This window comes from Cavia porcellus, unplaced genomic scaffold (assembly GCF_034190915.1).
Source record: "Cavia porcellus strain 051 isolate PalLab524CR breed Dunkin Hartley unplaced genomic scaffold, mCavPor4.1 scaffold_19, whole genome shotgun sequence".
NCBI lineage: Eukaryota > Metazoa > Chordata > Mammalia > Rodentia > Caviidae > Cavia > Cavia porcellus.
The window spans coordinates 52,487,269-52,513,385 of NW_026947502.1; the positions used below are offsets into that span (position 1 = coordinate 52,487,269).

Here is a 26,117-nt window from a genome sequence, read left to right on the forward strand (position 1 = left end):
GGCTGTGTATACTCCAGGAAATCTCTGGTGCCAGCCTCACTGTGACAAGTGCCAATGCCACCTTGCCCCTCCTTTCTCTGAGAGGGAAGGTGAGGGCAATAGCCAGTCTTATACAAGCAGGTGTAGAAGCAGAAACTCAGCTTGAGCCATGAAGCCTGTCCTCTAGCACCCATCCCACCTGCCCCCAGAGGTCCCCACTGGGGTCCTTGGAGAAACACTTTACTTCTACATTTCTGACTCTGACATAAGAGATGCTTCCAGAGGCTGTAGCTATAGATACCTGACACAGAGAGAAACCCACAGTGGGGAGCTGTTATTTCTATATAAGATGTAAAAAATTCAGACTGCACAGCTATGGACATCCACAAGCAGCTAACAAATGCAGCAGGCAGCTAGCAAAACCTGAGAAGGACTGGAGTATCCCCGATTAGGATAGGAAGTTTACACCACATGGCCCATCAGGACAGCGTCCACTTGGGAATCTGCACAGAACCCATTCCCACTCTTCTGTATCCTCTCCAAATAAGGGGAATACATAAAGTTGTTACCTCATTTTAAAATTGCTTCGAACTTAGTAACATTCTGGGTCAGGCACTCTTATTCTTATAAGTAATCCATTTATGGGAAGAGTTTTGGTTTTCTTATTGAAGGTTGTGATACGGAGTTTTTTTCTCTTATCCAATTCAGTAATTGGGTTTATTTGGAAGTAAAGATTGGTTTTGCACACCCACACACACACACACACACACACACACACACACACACACACACACTCGCCCTCTGAGTGTCACTCTCCTCGTCCCTGAGACACAGTGACCAGCTCCTACAATGTGAAGGAAGAAAGTTTTATTTTGGCTCACAGTTTTCAGAGGACTCAGCCCAGCGTCAGCTGGCTCCAAGGCAGGAAGTACAGTAGCAGGGTCTAGCAGAGGAAAGCTGATCATAGTCACCAGGAAGCAGAGAGAAAAGGGAGAAACAGAGAAGGGAAATACAACCTTCCTGGCCATGTCCTCAGTAACCCACCACTAATTAGGCCCCACCCACCTAACAAGTTAGCTATAAACTTATCAGTTCATCCACTGATGAGTACAGCATCCCAAAGAGTCAGTCACTTTCCAAACACTTGAGACTTCTCGAGGACACTCCAGATCAAATTGTAACATACACATAAATTAATAGAGTAGATCAGTGATGGCAAATCTTTAAGAGCTTTCAGTGGTATGGACAGCCACTGCGGCATGCATGCCACACATGCCACAGGTCCACCACCACTAGTGTAGATGGTACAACCATGCTGTGATGGTGAAAAGGTATCCAGCCTGCTGCTATTTGAGATTTGAGAAGGTCCAGATCTGTGGTGGCAAACCCACAACATACATGGCACCATGGACTGTTTGTAACCTTGAAAGCTCTAAAAGGTTCGCCATCACTGGTCTAAAGGGGTTCTGTGCCCTTCCAAGTTTCGTGTTTCACAGCTCAGAGTTCTCGATGAGAAAACTGGGATTTAGATTCCCATAGTGGGGACCTAGCTTTGAACCTTTGCATCTAGAATGGCAATAGGTCCTGTCCACCCATGCTGCTTTAATGCAGTTCTGTGTTTGCAAAGTCCTTCTGTGTTCTAGTTCATTTCTTTAGCGGGATATGGTGAGTGGGGGTTTTTGTGCAAGATTCTGGCTATATTACTGCTGTGGTTTGGTTGTCAGTGATGGAGGCTGGCTTCTTTTCTTGGTGCACACCTGTTGATGCAGGCCCACTTCTTCAGGACTGACCCCAAAGGGGAGCTGAATCATTCACCAGCTCATCTATCTCTTCCAGCAGAAAAATTCACACAGCAACAAAGTTCTCCTCTAAAATATCTGGAAATGATGATAAGAAAATACAGAATAGTACCTGACCTGCATGTATTTAATGACTATTGATGATGTGAATGAGCGAGCAGCAGGAGACAATCATAGATAATCAAAGACTGCAATGATAAACCCAATCTAGGGATTCTGCCACTTATTAACAGTAAGATGTTAGGCAGGTTATAGAATCTCTCTGTGCCTCAGTATCCCTATTTGTAAAGAGACAATGATGATATTTTCATACCCTGAGATTGTTGTGAGAATTTTGTGAGCAAATGGACCTTGTCAATCACGGGCTATGCCCATTGCATGCACTCCAGACAGTCCCCCAATGAGGTCATATTGCTCATGTTAATGATAATAATTATAAAACCAAGTACAAACTGTCTGGTCAGGGTCTAATCCTTCAGGTGAAACCTTAGTGAGTAGCTGTGGGGATCTTGCTTTCCTCCTGGTGATTATATTTCCCATTGCAACACCTCCTTGGCTCCTCCTTTTCCCTTCAGAGCCAGAGAGTTCAAGGCCACCTTCCCTGGCTCCCCAGCCCTGTGTCTATCTCTCTCCACAGGGCTGGGGAGCAAGGACCCTCCTGTCTGTGCTCCTCCTCCTGGCCCCGGATCCCGTGGGCAGCATGGCAGCTAGAGCTCCCGATAGGAAAAAAGCCAGGGGCCAAGGATCCAGGGAGGAGAACCCCAAAGCTAGAGGGAACCTCTGCACCCAGCTCTGCTTTTATTCAACCAGACCCCTGGGGCTGCTGCTTTTATGCACCCCCTGGAGATGTCTCTTGACTTTCTTGTTTCTCCTTCCTGTCTCTAGCTCCCCCGCAGGGCTGACACAGTAAATGCACAGGAAGCCCCAGGAATCTTGCCTGCTTGCTTGTGGAATGGGAGGCCAGTGTTACCATCCCCAGGGGGACCAGAAGGAGAGACAGATTCTCACAGGAGGAGCCAGCTGTCCCAGAGAGAAAGAAGCTGGCAGTCCTGCTTTTGTCACCAAACGACACAGAGAACCCTAAGAAAAGCTTGGTAGCTGTGAAACTCCTTGATTTACATAATCTCTCTGCTCCTCTGCTAGGGCTGGATGAATATTTGTCAGCCCTCTTGCATGGACTCAGCACTGCTGTGCCTCCTCAGTGTCTGATGTCCTGGCCCAAAGCTGATCATTTCTCTGCACTTGCTCAAGACTGAGGGTGCTGAGGGGGCATAACTCATGCCCTGCCTCATTAATTCAGTTCAATTAAACAAGCATTTATGAGCGAGGACTGTGTGTTGTCCATTGGGCCCTGGAGTTTCTGTTGTGAACACAGCGCTGGCTCTGTTGTGCAGACACTTATTGTACTCTGAGGAGTCTTAACTCTGGAAAAGAACGTTTTAAGTATGAGCTAGCAAACTGGGGTGAATGCAGCAATGTGGCCTGAGTCACACACAGCAATGGCAGCCCAGTGCTTCCCAGTGGCATCCCTACACCTGCTTCACTTCTGCCTTTCTAGTCTGTGACCAGCTTGGAGATCAGCCACTTCCTGCTGAAGTAGCCACAATCTCGAGGGGCCTCTGTGGTTCATCAAGATCCAGTCTTGTGCTTAATGGTTCCATGAAGAAAAGTGGAACATCATCTTCACTGTCCACTGTTCCTATAATTCATCGCTGCCACGTGATGGCACTGTTGAACACAGGTCCTGTGCCTTCCAGTGATAGCTGTGTTGACAGGTGTAGTTACAGGTCCAGGTCCTAGCACTAGTTTCCAAGGTTCCAAAAACACTTCAAAATTTCACTTCCTTAATCCTGAGACTTACATGCTAATAATTGGTAAAGAACAATTCTATGACCGAGTGACTGAATCAGCCTCAGTTACATGAAACCAGCCTTCTCTCACAAACTCCCTCTGCAAATTTTCCCACCACCTCCCAATGTGGCTATACAAGGAGTGGCCTGCTTTCCTTGAGGCAAAAACCCTCTGCTTTTCCCAGGGTGTGATGCATGCGTGCATGTGTGTGCATGTGTGTGTACTCACGTACATCTAAGGGCTATCACTCATGAGGTGCTCTCCTGCATTTCTTTAATGTCACCTGCTCCATCCACATAGGAAGAACTTGTTTCCTTTTATACCAGATTCTAAACCATGCTGACAGTCAGTAACTTGCCTGATTCCTACCGTATTTTCTCCTTGGTGTGGATTCAGTTATGCACATACTGGAGTAACTTAGCTGTATTGCAACTATACACACTCAGATGGGAAGCAGATACACCAAGCAGACAGTAGGATGTCTTTGAAGTCTCCTAGGTACCCTCCCTCCCTTAAAAGTCACACCTGGTCTATGTGGCACTGGGTGTTAGAACATGGGTATCTTCAAAGCTGAGGTCAGAGACGGATAATTAGAGGGCTCTAAAAAGATAGGAAATAGTTTCTTTGGCTGGTTGCTTCTTAAAGGAAGTAGAGATATGGGAAGCTGAGAGAGTTTCAAAGGAAATCTAACTGTGTTATCAGGATTGAGAGAAAGACAAAAAATAAAGACATAAACATGGACAACCTTCAGAGCTGACAGAGCATGTACTTGAGGGAAGGAGAAGGATATTTCAAATGTTGCTGCATGTCCTCTGTGCAGAGAGGGGAGCACACACGTGACAAGTTTGTGGGGCCTGCACTCCTGCCCTACACACTGATGGGCAGGGCTTTGTACCAAGTGATCTGTTTTTTTTTACCTAAAAAATGGAAGCAAGTGCCTGTGGTGCTGTGTCTAAGAAGACAGCCCAGGGAGAGGAACTCAGAACATTGTGAGGCCACAAATAGAAACTGTGTATCATGAAGACACCCAATTTCCCACAAATGAAATCTCTTCAATAAAATAATTTGGGAAATGAGGACAGCTTAGAGAAAAATTAGGGGAGGCGAGCACCTACAAAAGCTATTGCCAGGTCGAGGGGACAAGCATGAATGGCATGCTACCAGAGCTCATGTACAGGGGCCACCATGCAGAAGCCAGAGCTGGGGATGTGTACAGCACTGTACACAGGGTTTGGAAAGGAGTGTCTCCCCCAGACACCCACCCTCCATCTCCTGCCACTGCAGCCACCAGAGAATGCTGATGTTCCTGCCCTGCTGCATTCACTAGATGCACTGAGCAGAGAAGAGTACCCTGTGACAGACACTCAAGAATTCTCCAAAGAGCAAAGTTAGAGAACAAAATGCAAAGTTGGGGAGCTGGGGTCAATGGGGATGATTTCAGGACAAATATTAGTAAGCATGATCTGAGTGGGGATTGGTCAGAATTTATGAAGCAGACAATTTGTTGGGACAGACAGTGGTCTGTCTTTTGATCCTATGTATCATCTGGAGTTACTGTTATAATTTGGATTTTATCTTGGGACATCTGGGACAAGTGAGCTGATATTTAAAAATCCTTTGAGTTTATTTTGTGTAACATATCCTGGTCATTCAGTTTATCTCTTTTGCAAGTCATAGTTTCTTTTGTAAATTGGTTTTTATTTTCTTTCTCACTTCCATTAGCCAAACCCTACCAGAAGGCAGCCATCCAAGGCGAGTAGTATACAGATATTATCTCAGGCACTGGGCAGAGCAGGAAAGGGAGACATGGCCCTCAGAAGCAGAGTGCAAAACCCAGTACTCTCACCTGCCCACCTGCCTGCTCTTCTCCCTCCCTCTCTCTGTTCTTCTTTCACTCTTTCCCTTATTGCCTCATTTCTCAACTGATGTTGATTCTTCCTTATCTGATATCTCTTTTCTCTCCATTTATTTTACATTTAGAGAATTACTGACCCAGGCTTTTGAAAATTATAATTAGGTGAATAGAATTATATCATACTACTAAAGATTGTTTTATGTGACTAACACTGTGAAAACTGCCTTTTATACCCAGACATCTTATCCTCTCAGTCATTCTTCCCCAGTAAGACCTTGATCAATGAGGGATAGACTGTACAATCTGCATGGTCCAATCTCTGCCACATGGCCCATGTGGTAACTGAGATTTATGTTGCCACTGTTGTAAGGAAATGGATTATTAACTTTTAATTAATTTTGCTCAGTGTGCATGGAAGTGGTCACAAGTGGCTAGGGCTATCCTTGTAAGATAGTATTTCTCTAAATGATTTTGTGTCACTGAACTTAATATTCACATTTCAGACAAGAGAAAGCTGAGTCCTAGCAAGATTAAGTAAAATGCCTATGATCTCTGCTCCCCAGAGATCCTCAGCTTCATGCAAGTGCTCCATCTACCTGGTCATCCTGCTTCTCAGCTTCTTGCACAGCTAATCTTTTAAGATACAGCTCCAACCTGCCTTCCTTCATTAAGCCTTGAATGCATGCCATCATTACACTTTCTGAATGTCTCAAAAGATGTGAGTTTCCCATTGTATTGCAGTTATCTGTTTAATGGGTACACTCTTTAATATGAGAACATGGAAGACAGTAACTGACATTATGAGAGGCAGGTTGTAAGTGCAAAAGACACTTTTTGCACATAAGGGTTTCGTCACAGTTGTCACCTTCATCGATTTGCCACACAAGCACCAGTGTGTCAGTGACATAGCACATGCTGGCTGATGCTGATTGCAAATATGTCATTCAAAGGTTTAAATTCTTCAGATCAACATGCTCCCATTGAAAAAAGATTCAAACCAGAGACCTCTTTTCTTTTCCTTAAGCAGCTTCTAGGAAGTTAGGCCTGATGGCCTTTAGACTTGGGCCTTTTGTCCCCCAAATCATACATTTCCCTGTGTGCTCCTCAGAGAGGCAGTGAATCAGTGGTTTCTCAAGACTGTGATATAATTTTGGTCAGTTCCTCTACTAAACAGCGTGCACAATGTCCACTGCCTGCTGTGTAGGCACAGACATCTCTAGACACACAAGGGAGCTTTGGGCCTGAGGTCTCCACGCTGAAAGGCCTCGGCTTGGTAGACTCCATAGCAGAATGGGGTAGAGGTACCCTGACTCAGCAGAAGGGGATAAAGGTACCCTGACTTGGCCCTCATACACAGCTGAGAGCTGAGAGGTCAGGACAACTGAGTTTTGGGAAACTGTTGTCAAAACTAGGTGACATCATGGTGAGGTCTATTCAGGATAAGTTTGGATTCAACCCTTGCAGGAGAAGGGACTCAGAGGAAATGGTCTCGCCCCTGTGAATACATTAATTTTGTCCACCCTGACCATTGCAGGTTTCAGTAACTTTGCATCACCTTCCTAAGTAAGTCTGAATTCCTTAACACTGCTTCTCAGTTTTACCAATGCTAAAGTCTCAGATGCCAACATGGGCCAGGTGGACAATATCAAGGGTAAAGTGGCAGTCTGCAAGATGTGGTGACCCCAAAAGCTTAGGCTGTTCTGAGTAGTGGCCACTCCTTCACCTGACCATTGTCACAGATGAGAGTAAGTCCCTGAGATCCTTCTTTTTCTAGCTGTAGAAGAGAGGAATCTGGATTTTGGTTTATTAGAGTATTTGGTCTTGTGGATGATTCTGCAGACAAAGTAATGCAAACCTCTGGGTCAGATCTGGTTCATGGGCTACTTTTTTGCAGCTCAGCTCTCTGCCTACTGTGCTGTCCCGGTTTCTTTCATTCCTGTTGCCAGTCATGGCAACGGGATTCTGCTCTCAAACGCCCCGTTCTCATGCACCTGGCCTCCTGTGCACCCTCCCTCCCATCACTGGAATAAGGGTTCCATTCCTATTCCATGCTGAGCTTGCTCAGCTCTTCCTGCATCAAAGTGGTATTGCTTCTTGCAGAGATCTCAGTGTCCAAGGCACTTGCTTCTTTCTCTGGGATAGTTGTTATGTTCCCACCCTGCCTATATATTTACAGTTTTCTGTTTTAATTGTGGGGCTTAGTCATGGATTTGCTCCGTTACACAGGGAGCTCTTGAGCTCTAGGACTATACAATCCCCTCTACCAACTTTCTGCTGCCCCTCTCGGTGTGTTGCCCAGCAGCCTCAGGCTCACAGTGGGGTGACAGTAACTGAACTGCATCCTCTGACCCAGCCTGATGCCATTCCTACATCCTCATCGCAGTGAGGACCCTTTATCTTCCTCCCCTTCCTAACCTATCAGTCCCACCCTGCATGTGGCAGTATGCCTTCCTTCTGTAGCTCCTCAAAGCTGAGACAGAAATATCCTTTCCCACCAGGAGCAAAAATAGAAATCATGAAACAAATCTGTGCTGTGTTCTTATTTCTGTGCACGGCGCTCCTGGTGTCTGGCTAGCCGCCGCTTCCAACATTCTGCCACGTGAGATGGCAACAAAGGGCTTTCCCTGTCAGGAAGAGAAAATGCACAAATTGGTGTCACTTTCCATGACAGAACATTTGTGTTCCATTTCCTTTCCTATCCTCCCCTTCACCTATGCATTCCTGCAGGTCACCCCTGATTATAACAAGACTTGGTTTACTGTGTGCACTCACTAGTGCTATGGAAGACAAGGCTAAAGACACAGCCTGCCTGTCTGTAGAGGGCTCCCTTTGCTTGCACAATCAGACACACAGATACTGACAATCTGGTGCCATCAAGGCTTCCATAGAAAGATGTCCAGGCATTCTGGAGAGCAGAGGAGAGGAGGAGCAACCTTTTGTAAGCTAGTGTTCCTTCTGCCAGCAGACAAAGCACTTCTATCACCTTAGGGCACTGGCCTTGTTCTGTGACCTTATAAACAGAATTTAGATTGCTTCATTTTTCAGAGAGGTATGGAGGTCCTGCCTGGTAATCCATTGCACGCCTGATTATGGAGGAGGCAGTGGAACTGGAGGACTGAAGTGGCCCTGGCACCTCTCCAATTATATTCGGTTTTCTAAAATGAGGACATGCCATTTCTCAGGTCTAAGAGCAGGAGGCCTCAGGGATTAAATGTTAATCAGGTCCTTCCTGCCTATTTTCCATTCTTAGCTCTTTTTAAAATGCATTTTCCCATCTCTCACCTCGTTCATTTATTCATTCATTCCCTTGATCCCGAGACGTTCCCATGTACACCAGAAGCACAGAACACATGAGATAAAATAGTAAATCTGTTCACATGTCTTCACCCTGAATGTTCATTGGAGACTGGAGGATCCAGCTTCCATTTAAAAACAAGTGTTTAAGAATCACCTTTAGGTCAAATTATTAAGTGGTAAAAGCTAAATGCAGAAGGATGCATAGTCTGGTAATATTTGGGTGAGAAGCAAATTTTTGGAAGAAATGTACATATTTCCTTAAATCTTCACAGTATGTCTGGAAGAATCTGTAAGAAACTGGAAGTACTGGTTGCTTATGGGAAGAAGACCAGTTGTCTCTAAAGCAGAAAGGAGACTTCTGTACGGCATTGGATTTCAGGTCACATGGATTTATTTCCATTTAAAATAATTTATAATAAAACATAGAGTAAGTCCATTTGAAAGAGCTATAGATTTTTTGGAAATTGTTCCCAATTTCCAAACATCCTGAACCACTGTCCCAGGGCTGCCCACTCAAATGCTGTGCACCAGCCATGCTGAGTAAGCACATGCTGTCCTCTGACTGACCCATGGCTCTCTGGCCTCCATGCCTTTGTCATGAGCTTTCTTCACCCTGGTTCACACGTCCACTTCTGATCTTCTATCCCCACGTGCTGATTGATAACCCCGCTGTTCCTTTTTTCCTTAGACGGCCCCATCTCTGTTTCTAAAGCATTCTTCGCTCACCCATATCACTCTATAGTTTCTTATAGAATTGTGATGATCTATTTACTTGTATAGACACTGTCTTGAAATGAGAAAGAAAAGCAGAAGCAGGAGAAAGAGAAAGAGAAAGGAAAAGGAGAAGGAGGAGCAGGAAGAGGAGAAAGAAGAAAAGGAAAAGGAGAAAGAGGAGGAGGAGGAGAGGGAGAAAGAGGAGGAGGAGAAGGCAAAGAAGAGAAGGGGAGAAGGAGAAGAGGCAGGAGGAGAAGGAAGAGGAAAAGGAGAAGGAGAACTTGGGATACAGCTCAGTGCAAAGGCCTCGGATTCAACTCTCACTAGTGCCCAGGAGGTTATTGGGGAATCCTTTATGGAAGTCTTCAGCGGCAACTTCACTGCCTAATGTCCCTGCTTTGAGGTGACTCATGCTGTGCTTTGGACAGTAAAAGAGAACAGAAGTGAAGTGACACATCGGCTCTGGTGAGCAGCTTTAGAGGCCACTGTGTTGGGGCTTCTATGGCAGGACAGGTAACCCTACACAAGGGTCTCATTCGGAAGAGCCCTGCCCACCCCACACTAGGCTCAGCAAGTCAGTGACTCAGAAATGAACGTAGCTCACACTAAGCCATAGAAATTCTGTGTTTTGGTAGCTAAACTATAAGAACTGACTCAGTTATGTATATAATTTAGAATATGACAGTGGCTATAGTTTGACAGCACTAGAAAAGGCCACATGAGAGTTTTGTGGGCAAGAAAAAACTATTGATCAGTAAATTGGCCATGAGACCTAAATTGGTGGTAGCATGGGTTACAAAGTAAACTGAGACTTTGGAGCCAGACAGACCAAAGTTCAAATTCTAAGTTTTCCTCTTGGACATTTTATCTTGTTAGATAAACGATGCAGTGTCTCAGCCTTAGTTCCCTCTTGTCCAACCAGATGACATGAAACAAAAGGTGTCATAGGGCAGCAACGTCCACGGAATCCTCTGCTGTTGAGAAAATTCTATATTCTGCACACACCAGTTTGATGCCCACTGGCTTTATGCATCTATTTAAATTTAAACTGATACAAGGGAGGGAAATAAAATTTAAAATTGAGTTCCTTGACCACACTAGCAGTTGTGACACACCTAAGCTAGAATAGTGGCTCACTGGGATTTGTTTGGCCACCAGTTTATCCGTCCAGTACTCCTATGAACAGGGGTGCTTGGAACCCCATCATTGATGTGTTCATGATAAGTAGTTGTAGGATTAAGCAGTGCAGCCAGCATTAAATCCTAGTATCCAGATTTTAGAAAAAAACTGAGAAGCTAACAAGCCTGAAACTCTACAGCGTTTCAGGCACATGTCATGGGCTAATCTCCAGAATGAGAATTCCCCACTGTAGAAGACCCATGGGACCAAGAGCAGAGTTCATTTGGTTCTTTCTAACTCCAGCTTCTGATGTCCCCTTTCTCCTGGATTCTCCTTATCTCCTTAACCTGTTCCCCAGGGAGTCTACTCCACAGAATCATGACCACCCCAAAGCCCAAGCTCCCTGCTCTCAGTGTGTTTGAATATCATAGGAACACATTTGATTTTTCATAAAAACTTTATGAACTGTAAAGGACTGTGTTAAAGAAATGATCTCCAAGCCTGTGAAGGATTTGATTTCAAAAATGTTGAGTTGTGATGGAGAAATTTCTAGTCCTTTCAGGATTTGCTGACTCTGTTCCAGATTTTTGCAGACAGGAAGAATTTTTCCTGAGTCATTTTTGGCTGCCATTTCCCAGATAACAATTTTCCACCTAGTCTGTTGAGTGTCATTTTACATAGCACATCTGGCTTCTTGAATGTCAAGGCCTGAGGGGATATAACCCCCTCCAAAGCCTCGCCTCACCACAGCACCAAGTCTAACACCATAAGGGTGTTGTGGTGACTGCCGGACCAATCTCTCGTGTCTAACTGGTTAAATAACAGGACAGCAAGTGATAAATCATTGCTGCTATTTCAATTAGAAGTTCATGGCTTTTACCAAACCTAAGACAAATAACATTCATACAGTCAACTGCCCACCCTTCCATTCATTCTTCTATTGGTCCATCTCAGGACTCTGAAAATTCATCTATTCAACCATGTCTTCAACTGTGCTTCTCCCTCCTCTTCCTCTCTGCTTTCCTTCCTTCTATCCCTTCCCTCCCATTTTCCTCTTCCCTTGCTTCTTTTCTTCCTTTGTCTATTCATCTAACCCCCCACACCCACCAGCATTGGTAACATGGTAATCAGTAGGGTAATCTCTGCAGTAAGATTACATGTGTCTGGATTCCAGCTCTGTAAATTATCATCATGTGATTGAGTTACTCCAAAGCCCTTTTCCCTCACTGATGCAGGAGGATGAGTAATATCCACTGCACATTTCTTGGGCTGGCTGATAATTATAAGACACGATGAATGAAAAAATCTCAGGAATATTTCCTGGGATATAGATAAACTCTCTTTCACTATTAGCTTTTATCATTACTCACCAGCTATAGAAAGTCAGGAAATCAAGACACTCAAGGTCCAGCAAGGGTCTCTGCAGCCAGTGAGACATATGTTTCTTCTGTCTCTTATATAGTTTATTATTTTTAACATTCATCACTCAAAGGTCAGTGATGCCATTTGGAAATTGTAGCTTGACACATGAAAAAAGAACTTCAGAAAAACTTAACTGTATGATAATGAGCAACACTGAGTGTATAGACAGGACTGAGGCAAGACGGGGCCATTTGGAAGACCAAGGATCTTAGAACCTACTGGGAGGAACCAGTCTTCTGTCTCAGTCTGGCTCTGCTTTTCTTCAGGATGTTTCCTTTGCCATCTATTTCACTGCCCATAGCCCTTGGAGAACAACTAATCCTTACAAGCTTTATTTTTCAAAACAGCTTTAATACTGTTTTAATTCACTATTGTCATATTCCCATTAAGGTCCTCTCTGGCCTCTGATACTCGGTTGCAGATGGCATGCGTGAATGGATCCCTTTTATGCTCTGAAGCCCCAACTCTGAGTTTTCTTTCTGTAGGTGTTAGTAGTTTCTCTGCACCTGATTTTGTCTGGATAACATTTTTATGCCTTTTGTTCAAGCAGTGAAAACCTTTATTGTCCACAAATGAAGTCTCATGTAGATCTTGAGTCACATGTACAACCTTTAGCAAAACTTTGGAATGATAAAATCTGAACTCGGTATCATTGAATTCAAGAGACAGGTCTGAAAAATGTAGCAGAGATAAAAATTAATAAAACTTCAGATACATAATGAAAAAAATTGCCTTTGTTACAATATAGATTTAGATGGTTTGACATTGGCAGTATCTTGGAAAACAACGAGGATGGTAATAAGTGGCCCTGCCTTTACATCAGCAGGATGTAGTTTGGCTGTTGATAATCATTTTTATCAGTACTTTCAATTCTATGGCAGAAATGTTTGCATCAATCTCTTAGTATCCAAATGGGAAAATCAGATTGTGATTAAGATGAGAAAGTCTAAGAAGTGAAGACTTATTGTCTACCTACTAGTTGCTAATCTGTACACTTTCATTTATCTTCAAAACTAGTATCACAGCTTGTGTTTCTGTTTGCTCACTGTCCACCCACTGCATTATAGCTTCTTTGTGCTTACATCTACCAAAATAATTCTTATGTCAACCTCAGACACTTAAGGCAGTGGACTTCCTCCAGCCCTGTGGTGTTGGACCGCTTGGCAGTATTCTCATCTTTTAGCATCTCTTCTGTGCCATCTGCCCGTTATTCTCCTTCTCTGACTATGGGTTCCTTTTCTTATTGGAGGTCCCTACTCATCCTAGGCAGAAAATGGCCCTGAGACATCCCCTGCACTCACAGAACTGGAGCTGGCTTGCAGGCACTGGTCATTCACCACTGTGTGTCTGCTTTCTGCCTCAGTAGCCACGTGTTAGGGTCATTTAAATAACTTCATGTTTTCTTCCAAACTTGACTCCATTCAGTGCTTCTGACTCAGGGTGCAGCACTTGTATTTATGTTCATTCTGTGTTGAAAATTTATAAAGCAAAGTTCAAAATGTCAACTCCTTCCTCATTCACCCTCCCCTGATTACCAAATCCTCTAGGGTCTATAGGAAAAACTTCCTGAGGTCTCCTCTTTCCTGTCTCCAGTTTTGTCCCTAGATTCTAGATAAGATAATCTCTATTCTTGGAAGCAGCGATTCTTATTTCATCTGTTTGACTATGCCCAACAGTCAGATTGACCCATGTAAATATGCAGATCAGGTCAAGTCAGGTCAGGTCTCACCTCTCTCTTCCCCCACCTCCAAACAGAATACATCAGTGCTCTCCAGTGTTCTTGTGGTAAAGCATAACACCCGTGCCAAGATCTACAAAGAATTTCTTTCTCTCTTCCCCTGTTGTCCCATCTCCAAGGCTTTACTTTCTCCTTTGTCTGCCAGGTATTTGTCCTCCATTAGACTCTCAAAGCCCAGATGAGACAATTAATTTGACTTTTCAATCTTAGCAATGGGTCAAGCAGTGGGTGAGTTTGCTATGGTAGGAATGAGTATATGCTGTGAATTTCTTGCTCTTAATTAGGATTTCAGAAACAGTGTGAAAAATCATGGGCTTGTTTTCATGGAGGTGCTTTGCAATTGGCTTCCATGTCTTCATAAAATTTACACAAAACCATCTCCTGTCCCTGTGGAAAATGAAGTTCCTTCAAAACAAGCAAAGACGAATCTACAAAAATAATGGAGAGGAGTTGTGTCGCCATGGCTTGACCATATATGGAGACAATGGAATTTTTCTGCCTTCTGCAAAGGATGCAGTCACAGGCTGGGTAAGAGACTTGAGGTCTATTGTATAACAAGGAGACAAAGAGGCAATACATGTGTTGCTTAATCCAGATCTTTACAGCAGACTGAGACTATTTCCCATTTGTGTATTTGTGGAAGACTTGAAAATACCCCTTTTGCCCCATATCAGTAGAACCCGTGCATCTTACCTTATTTGCAAAAAAAGACTTTTTACAGATGTGATTAAGAATTTTGAAATGGAAACATTAATTCAGATTATCCAAGGGGTACTAAATATAATCACTAGTGTTCTTACAAGGGAGAGGCATGGAATATTTGACACACAAATACAAGAAAAATCAACAGAAAAGCAATGCAAAGCAAAAGTGATGTGGCCCCAAGCCAGAAGCTGAAGAGTCAAGGAAGAGTTTGCTCTTAAAGCCATCAGGTCCCCTCATGACACATCTTTTGAGTGCACTGATTCTCATTCCAGGCTTCTCAGAACTCAGAAAGAATTAATTTCTGTTGCTTTCGTTCACCAAGTTTGTGGTGATTCATTACACCAGCCTCAGAAAACTTCTGTACATTATGATGCTTGAGAAGAACTCAGCATGAAAATCCATGTACTTCATTAGACGCTACTCCACACTCCTCTGTCTTCACAGCCTTCCTCCTGCTTGCCTTTGTTAAATGAAGACTCATCTATATAATCTCCATCTCACCTTGAAAGGAGGACAGATTTAATGACTTACTGTCTAGTCCACCTCTTCTATGCAATGTGTTTACAGATTTATATGGAAATCTACTTGAGTACTTGAACACAGGCATAGTTCTGCCCCTCAAAACGTCCATCTTCCACTTTGTATCACAAGTAGAGTAATTCCATACCACATACAAAGACTTGTCAACCTGTAGGATGAGTAATAGCACTCTTTTTCATTGTGAATTGTTCCGCAGTATTTCAGTTATCCCACCTGGAACATCCTGAGCACATCTATAGACAGAAACATTGTGTGGAAGCATAAGTCAAGGACTGTGTTAGTAGGTTCAATTCAACTTAGAATTCAGAGCACGAGTCCTGCTCTGAAGGATCTTAAAATTGAATGAGAACAATAGATGCATAAAAATCTATTCCCATACAGTGTGCTACCATCTGGGACAAGCAGGAACAAGAGGCTTTTAAAGTGGAGAAGGGGAAACAAAACAGTACACAAGAACTGGAGAGAGTGAGGGCAGCCTTGGGCTCACTGCACTTGTAAGTACTTGTCTGGCAGAGAACAGGAAGAGTATTTTAAGCAACATGCAAAGCAATGGCAAAGGTGGTGAGGGTGACTACTGAATTAGCAAAACTGGCCCAGATACTGCAGAAGAGCTCCCACTTAGATGGAAGAACTTCCAAAAGAAGCTGATGTTTGAAAGTTTTCAGCACAGTTAGAAGACTGAATATAAAGTAAAATGGCCTTTATTTTAAGAATGCAGAGAGAGACTCCATGACCTCTGGGGTCTGGCTTTCTCTCTGCCGGACACGTGGTGTGGGGGCATAAATGTAGCTTAAGTGTGGGGTGGAGCCTAAGAGGCATTACTGATGCACAGGTAGCTTATTGGAATTCATTTCATGCCACAGGTAAATTGTTTAGGGGCAGGGAAGGTGACCTTTCACTTCTCAGCCTCCCACGGCTACAGCATCCCCTCCAGGGCAAAATCCTTTCAATGTTGAAAAATGAGTTTTCAAAGATGCAAGGAAAATTATGAGCCATCTCAGGATTTGTGTCCTGCAATCGATTTGCAAAAGGGTAACATGGGAAAGTTGATGAAGACGAGGTGATTAAAATCTAATAAAGGGCACTCACACTTACGGAAGATTGACTTAGCTGGCTTTTATTAAAGAATATCCTTCCAATATGTGTTTAAAACTATCACAACATCTGTGTATTCTATCTTGAGGATACAGCCTCAGAACCCAAGAATAATTCTTCTGAGAATCCCAAGAATAATTCTTCAGAGAATCTATCCTAAAAGAACAACACGAAGTGAAGTCAGATGTCATACATGAAGTTGCTCCCTGCAGCCCTGTGTATTATATGAAAACAAGGAAATAATTTGTGTATTCAAGAAAAAGTAAATGGCTAAGTCTTGGTTTCTAGAACTCATGAGGGCCCACCAGAAAGTCCAAATCAGAAACATGACTTTTGTCTGTTTCTAAAACTTGAAGTAAAGTTCTTATTGAATTATCCATTTTAAAGTGATTTTTAATATATGCAGAATTGGGTAATCATTATCTCTATGTAGCTCCAAACATTTCTGTCACCCCAAATGGAAACCTGTAAATATTAAGTAGTTATTCCCTATCCCATTCTTCCACAGTCTTCAACTATTAATCAGTTGTCTCTATGACTTACATTTTCAGCACATTTCATGTAGGTGGGATCATACATATGGATCAGGCATATATCTCACACAGAAAAGTGTTTGCAAGATTCATCCAGGTTGTAGTGTGTATCAGTAAGCATTTCACCCATCTTTATGGATCAATAATATCCCATAGCATAGAGAAAGCATCTTTTTTATTATTTTAAAAAGGATAAAACAAAATAAAACCAATCAAAATAAACCAATGTAAGAGATACAGGACCTTCAAAACATTACAAAATCAACAATGATTTTTGATGTCTTCAAAATAGCTGCAGATAACTTCAGACATAGTAAAAATCAAACAGAACAGAATAGAATAGAATAAAAACAAAACAATAGAATAGAATAAAAACAAAACAATGAATGCAATATATTAACTAGGGTTAATTCCCTATAATTTTTTCTTTTTTAAAATTCTATATAATTTTTATCCTTTTTTCTGTTTTGCTTTGGAAATTAAAAAACTAATGAATGCAATAAAGGACTTCAAAACAAGCATATGGTAAATCCAAAATTGCTACCATAATATATCTCACTATCTTTTAAATAGCTGCTCCTGCCATTATATTTGACATAACCAATAAAAAGAAAAAAAAGAAAATCCAACCCAACAAAACAATGGAAATAACATAGGACTTTCCAAACAAAATCAGAGGAAATCAACAAAAGCTACAATCCTCAGAAGGAAATGCGCCCTAGTGTACCGCTATCCTCTGAACCTATGATCAGACCACTGGCCCTAGCTTTGTAATGTTAGTGAAACACCACAGCACCACAGGCATCCAATTGCATTTCACCTCCATAGCTATCATCACAGCCTGTGCTTCTCCAGATAAGCCGGTCTCTTATGGCAGAGGTGGGGATGGGGGAGAGTAGATACTTCTTCTTTGCCACGCGCTAGAAGGGGCTGGGGTCTATTTGTTCCAGTCTGACAGGGTCTGCACATGGTGCTGGTTCCCAGCCTGGGCTTGCTGGCTGGTGTGGCTTTGTTCTTTCTACCCCCAGTCCATGAATGGCACTGAGTCATGGGGAGAGTCTTGGGTCTGTCTTCCAGTCTGGCAGCAGCCTGCTCATGGTTCCCAGACTCCGAGAGACCATATTTTATTTATTAACGTCACTTCATTGATATTTGTATCATTTCTACCTTTTTGCTATTTTGAATAGTGCTAATGGGAGCATTCATATACTGGGTTTTTTTAAGTATCTCTTTTCAATTATTTTAGATATTTGGCTGGGAGTAAAATTACTAAATTGTCAAGTCTTTGGAAAATTGAACCTTAGCTGGACTACACAGCTCAGTGTGGATTCAGTTCCAGCCACTCCCTCAGATTTGGTGCCCAAATTCACACACCCACAGTAAACTCCCACTGTCCCTTGACTGCATGCCTCTTGGGGATGTGGCCAGTCTTTTCTGGTCTCTGGACAGTTTCATGCTCATGGAAAATGATTCCATAGAATGGGTAATAACATAGGAAAATGCTGTCATTATAGGGTGAAGGTGATGCCCAAGTGATAGGATACAAAATACTTTTTCATCAAAACGGTCTATATCAGACTCGGACTTACCAACATGAGTTATACTTCTTTTTTATGGGGGAATACTTACAAAACAATTGTGAAAACCTTTCCAAACACAGGCTGGCAATTGTTCCCCTTTCTCCATGTTTATGAGATTCTTTGTTAAGAGCCAATGTAAAGTTTTATGGAGAGCTTCTTAGGAGGACATGACTGAGCTCAAATACCACATCAGCCACTTCCTGATGAGTTTCCCTGGGCAGGTACTGACCATAGTAGATGTTAATGAATGTTGTCCTTACTAAATCCAAATAAATCTGGTATTTCCTTGATTTTTTAAAAAAATTCTGATCAAAAACTTACCACATGAAGACTACTATCACAAGACCAGTTGTATCTTCCTGGTCCTTCACCTAGAATCTGCTTCCTTATGCCCAAGGATCACCTTCTTAGTGACTCTCTTGGCCTTATCATTAGCAGAGTAAGTTCCTTATATAGCATCTCATTTCTTTTCTTCAAAGCATGCACCTCACCTTGTAATTATTCCTTTGCCCTCTTGGTGAATGTGCATCACTTCCCTTGACTCATTGAGGACAAAGATCCCATCCACGTACCTGATGCCTAACTGTGCCTGGCACAAAAGTAGATGCTTAACAAATACGCATTGAATGAATGAGTAGAAATCAAAAGATTGGTGCATCTGTCCTGATCTTACTTGGCTTACAATCTTGTGTCACACTTTTTAAAGCTATCAGGAACAGGTTTGAAAAGGAGGGTCCCCCAGCACTTGTTCTATACAACTTAGCATGCAGTAGCTGCGACACCCATTCCCTTCTGTGCACGTGTCACTGTTGAATCTCAGGAGGCCAACCACATTTCCCCATCACTCACCTAGCATAACAGTGGCAAAGGGCGAGTCAGAGACCTATTGAGAAGTGTCTGTAGGTAGGAGCCAGCTGCCATGCTGATCTGCACTGCAGACATCTCAAGAGAGACGGGGAGGAGGCTCTTCTCCCCAGCATCGGAGTCCCTGCCAGCAGCATGCAGAACACACAGGAACAAAGCAGTCATTTTTTGTTCATTTAACTAGCTGGTCTTTCCTCAGTGTGTGTGTGTGTGCGTGTGTGTGTGTGTGTGTGTGTGTGTGTGTGTACGTGTGTGTGTGTGTGTGTGTGTGTGTGTGTGTGTGTTTCCTGCTGAAAGAAAAGCAAGAAAATATAATACTAAAAGAGCAGAACTTGGAACCAGATGTGCTGAATCCAATAACGTATTCATGTTTTATGCAACAGGTTGATAGCTAAAGCCTACTTTATACCTTGACACTGTGCTGTGTGCTGGAGAGTCAAAAATAAATACTTTGTCTCTTTGATTCTTTAAAAAAAATTGGAATTAATAATGACTAGCTAGAGAAAATCCCTGAGCCAACATGTAGGAGCAATGGAGCAGATTCTTATTAAGAATTTCTGTAGCTGTCTTTCACAAAAAGGAACACGATTTCAGAGAGCATCCCTCGAGTTCTTTCTCCCTCATTCCTTCCTTATGCTCCATTTTACACTAGAAATTCCCTTGGGACCATGCCTCCCTTCTCCACTCAGCTTTCTGGAGGAGATCCTTGCTTCCCTGTCTCCCATCTGCCGTCTCTGGCTGCTTCCTGCCAGCATTCCTTTCGCCCACCCTTGCTGGCTCTGGGGCCTCTGGGCATCCTAGAAGTTCTGAAGCCAGGCTGCTGGCATGTAGCAGGCGGATCTGCCCATCAGAATGCCAACCTGCTAAGTGGAGGTCACAGCACAAGTCTATTTTGGACGCTGCAGGCCAGGAGAGCTCTCCACGTCTGGTGCATATGAGAAAAGGGAGGAGGGACCTGGTCTGGCAGGTATCTCAGGGGGAAGCGGGCCAGTGCCAAGCAGCCCTGGCAAAGCATCAGTTTTAGAAATGGGTTTCCTCTTACAGAAGAACAAAGGAAAGATGCAGACAGCTCAAGATGGCAGTGGGGGTGGGGAATGGGAGGAATAAGCATTGTGGGAGGGAAAGGGAGACAAAGGGAGACCAAAAGATGCTGGACTGTGTGTGCGAAGAACAGAAATGCGCTGCATCCCCAAGACTTGGCAAGTCTGACAGATGAGGTTGGGAACAGGATGGAGAGCTGCTGCCCCTCGTGTTCCCTCCCTGGTCAGAGAATGTTGGCCTGAAAGTTCTTATCCTTTTAAAATTCAGGAGAGGGATGTGGTCCTCCTTAGCCTCCTTAAGAATAAGATACAACCATGGAAGATGAACTCTCCAAACGTCCTTTCTGGCTGTTCTGGTTAGCAAATCACAGCTCATTTTTCACAGAATTGTTGAAATTCCTGGGCCCTGAGAGACAGAGCCCACCTGTGACTCAAGCTGCTGACAGGGTAGAGGTCTCCAGTGATTGTACACGGTGTTTTGGGCACAGGATACTTTGGTAGCAAATAGTGATCAGGGATGTTCTGCAAAAACATCTTAATATATCCATGGGTGAGCCATTACTCAGGGAGAAGTTAGAGTGAGATAGGAGAGTGGGAGAGAAGTGGTTGAAACATTAGGAAGGATGGCATAAGGACCCAGGGGAGAAAGGTCAACTGAAGTTCTTAGAGTTCTAAGACCATTAGTGTGAAGAGTGAGGTTGGGACCGGCAAATTAGGGCACAGGCCTTGTAGGCTGCGTTCTATCCTTGGCCAAGGATTCAGCATTGATCTCTGCTTATAAATTTGATGAAATTAATGATATATGCATATGCATTATGTGTATATATGTCTATGTATATGCTTATGTGAAAATAGGTGTATCTATTTGCAGTCATTTGTACTTGTGCATTTTATATGTATTTAAGTATTGTACATACAGATATGCTTCTGTGTATGCTTCAGCCCAGCAGATAACAACTTTCCTGCTTTGGAGCTGTGGTAACCAGATTCAGGTAGAAAGGTCACACATCTGCTCAGATATGTATGCTTTTCTATTACTCTGTTACGGATAAGTACAGGAAAAAGGTTCGTAAAGGATCCTGTTGCTCTTACAGTGAAATACAGATGTCCAGACTCATCTCTTACCTGCTGTAGTCAGAGCTCACAGAACCCAGAAATGAGTGAAGGCCAAGAAAAGACAGGGAGAACTATCTCCGCATATGTACAATCACATTTCTGATGACTTTCCACGTCACTGCAAGGGACAGCCAGCTCCGAGCCCTGACTTTGATTTCAGGACAATGAAGCTTGTTTGCCCATCTTGATTCAAGTAGCCAATTGTTGGTCCTATTTCAGATTCTGCACCTCTCTTATCTCTTACCTGGAGTTTGGGGAGGTGAGGAAACATCAAGGTCAGTGCCTTTCTAGATGTGATCCTACAAATCCAGCCTCAGCGTTCTTATCTATTATCTGTGCAATGGACCCTTTTGGCAGTCAGCTCCTGGAATTCTCAAGAAAAAACAAATTTTAAATTCATAAAATTGACAGGGTTACAAAGGAGATAATTATTCTAAAATACAGTCACAAAATTTAAAACTGTAATAGTAACATATGTGTATCTTTTTAACACATCAAATAACAAGATCCAGCAACAGGCATAATAGCTATTCTCATTGCAAGGTAGTAAAGAGTATAAGTGTTGTTTTAAGGTATCTCCTACAATTATGCTGTGATATTAAAAATACTTTTGATTTCCATTAGTGATAAAATCAGAGGCACTATTAATGCTACTGTGATGCACCTACATTCATAATTGTAAAAAATGGTAAAGTCCAATTACAGAGAGGGTCGTCAAACTGTTTCTGTAGGTTTAAAGAAAAAAGTTTTTCCTTCCACTGTACTCTCACTACTAAATGCTCTAGTGGCCAGATGTGTGGGAGTTTTCTCACTGATGAATTCTCTGACACAAGCTGGGTGTCTTACAATTGAAGTCAACTCTGGCTCTGTTCACCTGGACACAGTGCCGTACCCCACATGCTCAGGGCTCAGCCCCACCGTACTGCCCTCACTTCAGACACCAACTTCAAGGAGGTAGTCCCACGTCACCCATGATGACGTTCACTTTGGTTACAAATCTGAGGTTCCCATGATCTCCTTTCTGGGCCCCATAATTTGTTAGAGTGACTCACTGAACCCAGGAAGGACCTAGTTCTTGTTTACTAAGCCAGGAACTGTGAACACTGGAGTTAAGGGATTTCTATGGTGGTCCCATCACACAGATATGGTCATGTATTAACTCAAGCTCCAGCCCTCTTCCCTTCCCAAAAGACAGGATAGGATAAAAATTCCAAGTTCTAACCATGGATTGTTTCGCCTTGTGAGCAGCCCTCATCTGGGAGCCCACCATCTGGGAGCTTCGTTAGAAGAGAAGATGTTCCTATCACATTGGGAATTCTGTGAGTCATGATCTCTATGTTACCATGTAAAAGAGAACAAAAGGTGCTCCCAGCACCCCTCCTGCTTATATAATTCCAAGAGTTTTAACAGTATTGTGACACAAAACAGTGATAAAGACTAAATGATATGTTTCTCTTTATTGTGAGCATGTTTTTACAGTGCATAATATTACATTGTTCTTATGGACATGGCACATAGACTTACTGCATCTTAATCATTTTACTTCCCCATCCCTCCCTTCCCATTCCTGCTCCCTCCTTCCCAGGTTCCTTTTTCTTATATAAGAGACACAAAGTGATATTTAACCTTCTATGCTGACTTACTTCACTTAGAATTATGACCTCAAGATATATCCATTTTCCTACAAGTGACACAAATCTGTATGCTCCTTTATGGTGGAGTAGTTGTCCATTGTGTGTGTATGCCATATTTTCTTTAACTATCCCTGTATTTAGGGGCATGTAAGTTGTTTCGATAATTTAGCAATTGTGACTTGTACTGCTATAAACATGGGAATGTATGAATTACAGTAATACAATGATACTCAAGACTTTAATTCTTTTGGAAAGCTATCCAGAAGAGGAATATCTGGGTCAAATGGAATTTCTGTTTTTAATGTTCTCAGGGATCTCAATTTCTGTAGTAGTTGTAATAATTTACATTCTGACCAACAATGTAGAAGGATTCCTTTTTTCCTTATCATTTGGTTTTTCATGTGTATGTTCTCAATGATACCATTCTTAGCTGGAGTAAACTGGAATTTTGGTGATATTTTGATTTACATTTCTCTAATGTTCAAAGATGCTATGCATTTTTTCATGTACTTATTGGCAATTTATGATTTTTCTTTTGAGACATGTCAATTCATTTAAACTACCCATCTTTAACTGGATCTTTTTTCTCATTAATAAATTATTTTATTAGTACATATTTGTAGCAAATAATGTTTACACTGCCTGTGGAGATCTGGTACATGTACATAATACATCTGAATTCCTTTTTCTATGCCCTTTCCTTTCTCTTCACTCAGCCATATCTTGATTCCTTTCCTTTCTTGGTACATATTTTCACTACATAGTAGTTACAGTCTTTTCTATCAGGAGACTTAATTTTTTTTACTTTTTTATATATTCTAGATATTAATCTTCTGCATGAGGAATAGCTGGAAACATTTTTTTTCCATTCTGCAAGTTGCCCACTCTCTTTGTTGGTAGTTTTCTTTGCTGTGCAGAAGAAATTTAATTCAATATAATTACATTTGCTGATTCTTGATATTATTTCTCGTACAGTCAGGGTTCTGCTCAGAAAGCCATTACCTATGCATATGTCTTCAAGAATTTTAGTTAATTTTTCTTTTGGCAGATTCAATGTTTATGCTTTTATATGTAGGACTTTGATACAATTTGATTTTATTTTAGTTTAGAGTGAGAGATGAGGTCTAGCTTCATTTTTTTTGCATGTGGACAACCAGCTTTCCTAGCACTATTTGTTAAAGAGCCTATCTCTTCTCTGATCCCCTGTTAGTCCCTTTATCAAAAATCAGATGGGTGGAGGTGCATGGAGTTGTTTCTGCATCTTGTTTTATTCCACAAGTCAACAAATCTTTTCCATCAATTTTCTGTGCCAATATCATGCTGTTCTTACTACTGTAGCTTTATTGTATAACTTGAAATGTTGGATAGTAAAACTTCCTGCTCTGTTCTCGTTGCTCAGGATTTCTTTGACTATTCTGGGTCTCTTTGGGTCCCATATAAATTTTAGGAATTGTTTTCTAGTTCTGTGAAGACCATTATTGGTATTTTGATTAGAACTACATTAAATCTATATATTATTTTTGCTAATATGGTCATTTTGATAATATTGGTACTACTTATTCAGGAACAGGGGATGTTTTTCTATTTTCCAATGCTCTGTTCAATCTCTTTTTCAAAGAAAGCTATAATTTCTATTATACAGGTCCTCTATGGTGGTCCCATTACTCATATTATCCTAAATGAAAGCATCCCATATTTGAGATGTTGATGTCCTGTCACTCAGCTGTAAATCTCAGGAGGACAAATTGGGGATCGTCTTCGTATAAGGAGGTGGGAGGCCACTCTATGCATCACATAGTCCTTTTTGCTTCCCTTTTGTTGCTGTACTGGAGATTGAACCCAAGGCCTTTGCACTGAGATACGTCGCCAGCCCTTTTACTTTTTAAAACATGGTATCACTAAATTGCTAAGTTGCCAGGCTGGAGTGAAATTTTCAATTCTTTGGACTCAGTTTCCCAGAGTGCTAGGGTTATAGGCATGCACCATCATACTCAGATGAATCTCATGGTCTTTGAGGACAGAGGGGTTTTGGTAAGATTTTTTTTGCTGAATTGTTTAAATCTAACTTGGCAACCTTGAATAAATACTTACACTTCTTAGAAGAATGGTAAATCCTAAGTGAGGGTGAGGCATTTATATGACAACAAAGAGAAAGCTCAAAGACAGACAGAGAAAGAGAAAGAGACACAAAGACACAGAGAGGAAGATAGAGGCTTCTTAATACAAGCAAAAAATAAACAAACCTGCATCCACTCTATCTTCCAGGAAACAAGAGCAGTCCAAAGTCAGAGGCCCAAAGGCTCCCAGGAAAGCATTCAGTGCAGACCAAGGTGGAGGTGGGGTGAAGTTGCCTGCTGGGCCAGCCTTTGGAGACTGTCAGCAAGGATTTCTCCAATCCCTCCGTCTGCCATCTGTGAACTCACCCATCTGCTCTTTTGGTTCCTTCTCAGCAGGGTACCCTTGCATGTGTAGAGAAAAAAAAAAAACATGCAGAAGACACTAATTTTAGATTTTGTGAAAAGGAATGCAGAAGTCTGTCTCCCCAGCCTGTCTTCCCTTCTTCTCTCCCGAGTCCTGCTTGGGATTGCTTTGCACTTCTCCCTGTTCCTTCTCTAAGACTTGTTAGGATTTACTCTGCATATGTGAGTGTCTAGCTGTCCTGCATATCTCTCTGAAATACTGCGCGCTATCCATACTTACCCTAAAGGTCTGAAGACACAGAATAACTTTGGCATGGACAGAGGTTGGCGTAAAAGATGAAGCGTGAAAAGAGGACTAAATTTGGATCACGAGTCTTAAGTTTGAATCTGAAGCTTTAAAGCTATGTGGCGTGGGCGAGTTGCCTAACATCTCTGAATCCTTTGTCTTTTTTTCATCTGTGAAATGAGATTAATGATACCAAGCTTATAGTTTGTGAATTTAGGATATAAAACACAAAAGTGGCATTCTTACCTGTATGTGGAAGCTGAAATTGTTAACCTCATAGAACTTATGTATAGTAGGGTCACTAAAGGCCACCAAGTTGTGGGCAAGGAGTCCGAAAGAAGCTGGCTTATGGGTGCCAGATACAGTTAAATGGATGGAATTAATCCCAGTGTGCTACCACATCAAAAGGTCACTATAGCTTACAAGAATCTACAATATTATCTATAATAGATTTTAAAGTAACTTAGAAGATGAGAGTTTGAAGTTTCCCAGGATACCAATCATAAATGTTTGCAAAGATAGAAATGCTA

The 26,117-nt window shown here is 42.2% G+C and overlaps 1 protein-coding gene and 1 long non-coding RNA gene across 2 annotated transcripts in view; one reads left to right on the forward strand and one right to left on the reverse strand.

Moving 5' to 3' along the window:
* Kcnq3 (potassium voltage-gated channel subfamily Q member 3) overlaps positions 1 to 26,117 on the forward strand; it is a 313,472-nt gene that overhangs the window by 150,920 nt on the left and 136,435 nt on the right. The window lies entirely within an intron of this gene.
* LOC134471656 (uncharacterized) lies at positions 18,246 to 25,537 on the reverse strand. The gene is made up of 3 exons (XR_010041197.1): positions 25,125 to 25,537; positions 21,492 to 21,611; positions 18,246 to 19,215 (listed from the first exon to the last, which is right to left on the reverse strand). It is a non-coding gene; the product is annotated as an uncharacterized LOC134471656 (long non-coding RNA).